Raw genomic sequence first — 8,285 nt, forward strand, 5'->3', positions numbered from 1 at the left:
TTACTTATCCTTTAAAGGAGAACTAGAAAACTTCAGCAACCACACTTACTATTAATTTAAAACCACTGAAAATGTTAAATATATACTGGAAAGTTGCTTAGAGTTACTTTGTCTTTCATTATGCAAACGTGTTGGGTGGATTTCCCCTTTAAGCAGGCACAGCTGTAATCATAGCCACTAATTCCCATAAACCATGCCTATTATTACAGGCTCTCGATGGTAGTGGTATAAAAGTGCCTTTACATTTTTCAGATACACAATCTCCAGCTGTAATTGAACTACAACTGCCATAGACTTCCTGCTGGGAACTGTAGTTTGACAACAGCTGGAGCGACGCACTATACAGATGTCAAAACACGGAACTAATTACTGGGATATGTTCATATTTTCAGTGTTTCTCTCCTGGGGTTTAACATGACCTTTAACAATACAAACGGAGAGGGGGGAAGCCGGAAAATTGGAAAGAAATTCGAGCAGATCCTGTGTCGTTTCCTGTGGGAACTCGGAATAATCTGCCACACATACATACATATATATATATATATATATATATATATATATATATATATATATATATATATATATATATATATATATATATATATATATATATATATATATATATATATATATATATATATATATACTCTAGATATACTCTAGATATCACTGCTCCAAGAAATTAAAAAATGTATATTATTAACAAAGTTATTCCTCCCCACAAAGGATGAATTAAAAGACTAAATTAAGAAAGGAATATTCTTCCCCTTCTTCAGACAGGTAGTGTTTATATCCATAGCAAATGGAGCAGAGCCCTTTGACGATCAATGAATAGAAACGGCAAAGGCTGCTCCCATAATGGTTTAACATTAACCACTAAGCAAGACAACATCAAGTTCCAACACGTTCACTTTGCCGCCATGTTTAGGCTTTGTCCCACCCTGAACACTACACAATGTTTCTGTCGGTGTGTTACAGACAAATGTGCGACTAGAGATTGGTTTCCAATAACCACAGTCCCTGTATAACAGAACATTCTGTCCCAGTGGCTGCACAGATCCTATCTGATCCCCATTGTAAGCAGCAGTCCTGTCCTGCTTTATGGCAGCTGAGATTCTAGCTATCTGTATAACAGAACATTCTGTCCCAGTGGCTGCACAGATCCTATCTGATCCCCATTGTAAGCAGCAGTCCTGTCCTGCTTTATGGCAGCTGAGATTCAAGCTATCTGTATAACAGAACATTCTGTCCCAGTGGCTGCACAGATCCTATCTGATCCCCATTGTAAGCAACAGTCCTGTCCTGCTTTATGGCAGCTGAGATTCAAGCTATCTGTATAATAGAACATTCTGTCCCAGTGGCTGCACAGATCCTATCTGATCCCCATTGTAAGCAACAGTCCTGTCCTGCTTTATGGCAGCTGAGATTCTAGCTATCTGTGTAAAGGAGCAAGGGGATCCAATCTGCTTCAGTGATTCACTTTTTATTTAAAAAACGAATTACCTGAATAACCAAATAAGGTACCATCCCACAGGGAAGTACAACTACTCGCTTGGCACACACAGAGTGATTCCGTGGCAGAAGCAAGTTCCACAGCAAGACAAAGGCAATTAAAGCACTGCAGTGATACTGGAGCTAAAACACAGACAATATTTACTTATTGTCTGAAAAGAGATTTAGAATTAGTTCTGCTCAGTCTGTTGCACAAAGGAAGAAATCTGATCAGTATGAACTGGAGCAGCCCCGGCCTGCGGGGACCTCTGCCAACGTTTAACCAGCAAGAAACGGGCCGACCAGATGCACAGGCAATGCAGACTCCCATGTGGAGAGAGATGATGGATAAGAGAAACACAAGTTACTCAGCCTTAGGGTAAGGCCACACTAAGCGATAGCGCGGCGATTTGACTCGCCGCGACTATTCGCCGCGACTTTTAATCCTCAATCGCTGGCGAAACTTTGGCGCTGGCGTCTATGGGAAATCGCGCAAAATCGCCAGCGTAAAAACACACGCGGCGATCTTTTTTCTATTGTCGCTCGAAATCGCCTAGCGAGGCGATTTCGAGCGACAATAGAAAAAAGATCGCCGCGTGTGTTTTTACGCAGCGATTCCCCATAGACGCCAGCGCCAAAGTTTCGCCAGCGATTGAGGATTAAAAGTCGCGGCGAATAGTCGCGGCGAGTCAAATCGCCGCGATATCGCTTAGTGTGGCCTTACCCTTACAGTCTGCAGCAATGGCTGGGCTATGTTTCTACTCAGACATACAGTATCTCATCAGGCAACTGCTGTCCCGCCAGTCAAACTGTTAGTATTACCCTCTGAGTTAAGGCTGGACAATGGGCTGGGGAGCCCCATATATGCTTGATGTAACTGAACACTATCTAATAATACTAACCCTACAGTTTGTGGTGAACTGTAACTCTCCCAATTCTATGGAGATGGCTACTGGGAGTAAAGTATCTGATGGGCCACAGGCTGACCTTCCCTGGGATATAAAGACAGAGAGAGACAGATGCCCATTATCAGGGCCCCGCTTTCTCTTCTAGGACCCTATATAGAGTGACACAAAAAATAATGGATTTTCAAGGTCCAAGCAATGGTGGGGATATAGCCAACCCCCTGTAATCAACACATCTAAGTACAACCTGTGAAGGCAGCCTCCAGGTGTTGTTGTTCTGCTGCTGCTGCTGCTGCTGCTGGGAGTTGTAGTCCAACAGAGGCCAGTGGCTTCTATACAGCTGAAGAGACCACAGAAACTGAGACAGACAAATGAGAGAGAGACAGAATCATAGTTAGAGAGATGAGACAGACACATGAGAGACAGCTGTATTGGACAGACAGACTGATACATGGTTAGAGATGAGACAGAATCATAGGTAGAGATGAGAGACAGACAAATGAGAGACAGACAGCTATATTGGACAGACAGACTAATACATGGTTAGAGATGAGACAGACAAATGAGAGAGTCCGATTCATAGTTAAAGATGAGACAGACAAATCAGAGAGAGAGAGACACAATCATAGTTAGAAAGGAGAGACAGACTGATCCATAGTTAGAGATGAGACAGACAAATGAGAGAGAGACACACAATCATAGTTAGAGATGAGACAGACAGACAAATGAGAGACAGACGAATGAGAGACAGACAGCTGTATTGGACAGACAAACTGATACATGGTTAGAGATGAGACAGACAAATGAGAGACAATTATAGTTAGAGATGAGACAGACAAATGAGAGACAGACAGCTGTATTGGACAGACAAACTGATACATGGTTAGAGATGAGACAGACAAATGAGAGAGAGAGAGAGAGAGAGAGAGAGAGAGAGAGACACAATCATAGTTAGAAAGGAGAGAGACAGACTGATCCATAGTTAGAGATGAGACAGACAAATGAGAGACAATCATAGTTAGAGATGAGACAGACAGACAAATGAGAGAGAGAGAGAGAGAGAGAGAGAGAGACACACAATCATAGTTAGAAAGGAGAGAGACAGACTGATCCATAGTTAGAGATGAGACAGACAAATGAGAGACAATTATAGTTAGAGATGAGACAGACAAATGAGAGACAGACAGCTGTATTGGACAGACAGACTGATACATGGTTAGAGATGAGAGACAGACAAATGAGAGAGACAGACAATCATGAGACACAAGTAGACATGACAATAGTAGAGTGTGACACAGGTTCAGGGCTCCGGGTGCTGCTGAACTACAACTCCCAGAATGGCAAGAGCAAAGGCCGCTGGGAGCTGCAGTGGAGTTGGAGGAGGAGGAGAAGTTGTGGAACAGACATGATGTCAATTCCCCGTCCTCCCGGTGTTTCGGTTCAGTCGCAGTCGGACACACACACCAGACTCACCTCCTTTCTGGCACCGGCCTGTTCAATCCCCGCTCCTCCCGTTATTCCCTTCCCGGAGATGCTGACACTGCCGCCTCCACAGGGAATCACTTCCGCGCAGCGCGCTCCCACCTCTGCCTTCCTCTCACTTCCTCTCAGCGTTATTATCCCGTTACTTCCCAGCGCGCTCCCGCCTCCCACAGGTCTTAATCCTGTCAGCCGCTGGCCGCGCCCCTCCGCCACTAGCGCCTCCCCATTATTCACAAGCTGACTCTCCGCCTACTTAATAATAGCTCCTTTCCTATTGGACAATTCCACGAAAACCCTTCTCCTCTTTGGGATACAATTTCTATTCACGGCGAGACACGCCCCCTATTCCCTGTGAGTCAAGCCCCCTTTTTCCTGTTTTATTGTCATTGCTTTAAATGGAAACGCCCACTTCCCTTTCAGCCACGCCCCCTCAATGGAAATCCTTGCCTTCGGGCGCTTCCCGCCTCCTGTTAATTGAGCTGACGTCATCAGGGATTTGCCTCCCGCTTCCCAGTGCGCATTTCTTGATCAAGATGGCGGATTCCTAGCGCGGTGACTTGAGTCTCCTCCTCAGAATAATGCTCATGCCTTTAACCTGCCAATTCCCTGCTGGGACTCCTTATTATTATGAGTCCGGCACGTCAGCTACAGCCAAAACTGAGCGTCTAATGCTATTTGTAACACGTAGTGCCCTCCTGTCAGTCACTTCAGTTTCCTGAGGTAAATGGATGAGATTATTGGTAATTACACAGGTGTGGGATCTGTGACCCAGAAAGGCCCAATTTATTGGCAGGTCGTCTCCTTTATTCCATTTTAATCAAAACTGAATTGTTTTAACTATTTCCTTTTTCTGTGTAATAATAAAACAGTCGCTTGTACTTGATCCCAACTAAGATATAATTAATCCTTATTGGAGGCTAGGGTTGCCACCTGTGTGGTTTTGAATTGGGCATGAACACTTTGAAACATTGAAAATACTGAATAAAAGTCCAGCCAGTTGCATTTAAGTGATGCAATAACCTTGCCCTGGTGTTATAACTCCGCCAACATCATTGTGCCACCTCTGATGTCATCATGCCTGTTCCTACATCACTGCCCCACCCCCAATATTATCTGCCCCGCCCCCCGTGTTTTGGGTTTAGCCAAAAGTAGGCAACTGTCAGGAGCGCCCGATTGCGTTCCCATCTCCTAGCTTCCAAGATGGCGGCGCCCATGACCACCACGTGGGCAGTGGTGCCGGTGTCTCGGCGCAATTACATCACCCGTCCGGAGCGACAATTCAAAATAAAAAGACGCAGAGGTCACGGGTTTAATGCCCGAATATACTGTCAGGGGTCCTATCGGCTCCCAGCGGGAGAAGTCCGGACTAAGGAGGAGGCTTCAGGTAAAAGTCCAAGTTCGCTGTTCCAAAAGGGGTCAAGAGTAATCGTAGTCAATATCCAGGCAAAAGTTCAATAAGCAAAATAGAAGCAAATTTGTCTGTTGAGTACGGTAACTCCGCGCTACGTCCAGGTCAAGCAAAGCAAGCGACACCGATAAATAAGTGGACCCACTAGTCCGATTACAATATAAAAATAAAGCTGATTCAGCGCACTAAAGAGGAGCCGAAATCCCCTATTCCTGAGGAGAAAAATACAATGCTGCTACCCACATTGTGGCCATGGGCGCCACCATCTTGGAAGCAGCGCAGACGGAGATAGGAGCGCCATCGGGCGCTGCTCACAGCAACCCTATTGGAGACAGAACCAGCCTATTGGGTTTATTTCATGTTTATATGATTTTCTAGTAGACTAGGGGGCACATTTACTTAGCTCGAGTGAAGGATTAGAAGGAAAAATACTTCGACCTTCGAATTGGCTACTTTGACCTTCGACTTCGAATCGAACGATTCAAACTAAAAATCATTCGATAGTCGAAGTACTGTTTCTTTAAAAAAAACTTCGACCACCTACTTCGCCACCTAAAACCTACCGAGCACCAATGTTAGCCTATGGGGAAGATCCCCATAGGCTTTCTAAGCAATTTGGGATTGAAGGAAAATCGTTCGATTGATGGATTAAAATCCTTCTAATCGAACGAATTGCGCTAAATCCTTCGACTTCTATATTCGAAGTCGAAGGATTTAACTTCGAGGGTCAAATATCGAGGGTTAATTAACCCTCGATATTCGGCAAATAGTAAATTTGCCCCTTAAGGTATGAAGATCAAAATTACAGAAAGATCCGTTATCCTGAGCATTCTGGATAACAGATCCCATGCCTGTATAAAGTATGGAAATAGTAATAAAAGGTAAAGTTTGCCTTTAAAAAAAAAAAGCTTCTATTATAGTGTACACAGTAATATTAGGGCCATACAGGGGCCAAAACCAGCTAGCTGCAATATACTGGCTGACTTCAGCCTTACAGCGGGCAGTACCCTCCTCTCCTTTATTCAGAAGTTGAATCAAAAAGGCATGAACAGACTAAGGTGGATTTCAGCTCAAAATGCAGAGACTCACAGTTCTTTTCCAGCGTTTTTAAAGCTAGTCCCCGTGTGGCTGGGGGCTTGCTTTCTTTCTCCTGACAACTTCCTTGACTACTTGCTGGTCAGACTGGTGGGAAACTGACCATCAGGTGGCGCTGTTGTAACACAATTCATTCATATTAACAGCACATGTATCCCTTAATATCTTGGAATAAAAAGAAAATAAATAATGAATGTGATTGGCAAAATTTCTTAGAATAGCCCCCTCATCCATTTTACATTCACTTATTTTAAAGGCTTACTTATCCTTTAATAGCAGATCCAGCAGTACAGTCTATTCTTGCAGAGGCACAGGCTCCATATGGAACAAAACAGGACGTTGGTGGAGCTGGGACCCCCAGCCTTATTCCCTCTGATCACTCAGGGCAGGTATATTAAGGACTAGAAATGCACACACAAAGAGCCATATGGGTAGATCATATGAAATAGATTAAGTTTACTTAATTAGTAACGCTTTGCTTATCTCTTAGGGCTCTTACTGACGAGCGGTTGAAGCTTCGCTCCCCTGCATTCCATTTTTCTGCGTTCAGCCGCAGGGGAGCCTGTGTGAGAACAGCCCCAAGAGCTAACGTTCAGTAAAATAAGCATCTTAGTGAATTTGCATAGTTACGTCCATTCGCCAGAGCGAAAATTAAGAGTATGAAGTAGCGCTAGAGTCTGTCTCCTTCGCTAGCGAAGTCCAGAAATGACGTCACACTGGCGAATTTTCACTAACGTTAGTCACTTCGCCCTTTAGTAAGTCTGCCCCCTAGTGTCTATAATGGAGAAATGTACTTACGGAATAAATAAATTCTGGATTGTTCCTCTACTTAGAAAATTAAGTTAGTAAGAAGAGAATAAATTAATCATTACGAGCTGTAAAATAAAAAACTCAGCTAATATCTTGAAAACTATATAAAAAAATGAACTATAAATTGGGGAAAGTCTTAGAAGAGCACTTTTATTATTCATTTGTTTTGAGGCTTTACATTTCCTTTAACAGATAAGAGAAAATACCAACAAATGTACAAAACAAATACCGTTTATGCATTTTTTTACGTCCCAACTGTGCAGTTTTCCGTGGGACAGTCCCGATTCTGACGGCTCATCCTGCAGTCTTATTAAAAAGTCACAAGTTTCTCTTTGATCTCCTGCACTGATGCCAGAAAAAAATACAACATTGCTGAAACTTAATTAAAATAAGAGGCTTCTTGGCAGAGAAGCCCAGAACACCCTGTAACAAAGCAAAGATACAATTGTAACTAATAAGATAAGCAAGTCTCCTGACCATGACCGATTGCTTCCTGCCCTTGAACCTTCTGCCTGAATCTCGACCATAACCCTTCTTTACTCTTTGGCCTCAAATTGGACTTTGTACCGAGTGCTTCCTCCTTGATCCAGAGTTCTCCGCTAAGGGCTCTTACTCATGAGCGTTTTTACCTGCGCTCCCCTGCGTTCCATTTTTTGGCGTTCAGCCGCAGGGGAGCACAGGAATAGATGCATTTCATTTTTTCAAATGGGGCTGTACTCACACAGGCGCATGTAGGCGCCGAACGCAGGTTGAGATGCAACATGCTGCATTTTTCCTGCGTTCGGCGCCTACATGCGCCTGTGTGAGTACAGCCCCATTTGAAAAAATGAAATGCATCTATTCCTGCGCTCCCCTGCGGCTGAACGCCAAAAAACGGAACGCAGGGGAGCGCAGGTAAAAACGCTCATGAGTAAGAGCCCTTAAGGGCAATTTCAGCTTCATTATCAAAACTGTTATAACACCTAAAACATTGGCCTAAACCTCCAAGAAATGTGTTCAGACTTTTATAACCTGCCAGATTTTGTCAAATGGACATGGTAATTAGGGGGTGTGGCCATAAAATGGGTGTGGTCAAACATTTTTCGTGGGGCTGT

General features: G+C 43.8%; 1 protein-coding gene across 1 annotated transcript in view; it reads right to left on the reverse strand.

Moving 5' to 3' along the window:
* The window catches only part of ptk2.S (protein tyrosine kinase 2 S homeolog), a 182,990-nt gene extending 178,970 nt beyond the window's left edge, over positions 1-4,020 (reverse strand). The window contains 1 exon segment of the mRNA NM_001091540.1: positions 3,870-4,020. The gene's annotated coding sequence lies outside the window, so the exon portion shown is untranslated.
* Between the last annotated feature and the right edge of the window lie 4,265 nt (positions 4,021-8,285).

This window comes from Xenopus laevis, chromosome 6S (genome assembly GCF_017654675.1).
Source record: "Xenopus laevis strain J_2021 chromosome 6S, Xenopus_laevis_v10.1, whole genome shotgun sequence".
In the NCBI taxonomy this organism is placed as follows: domain Eukaryota; kingdom Metazoa; phylum Chordata; class Amphibia; order Anura; family Pipidae; genus Xenopus; species Xenopus laevis.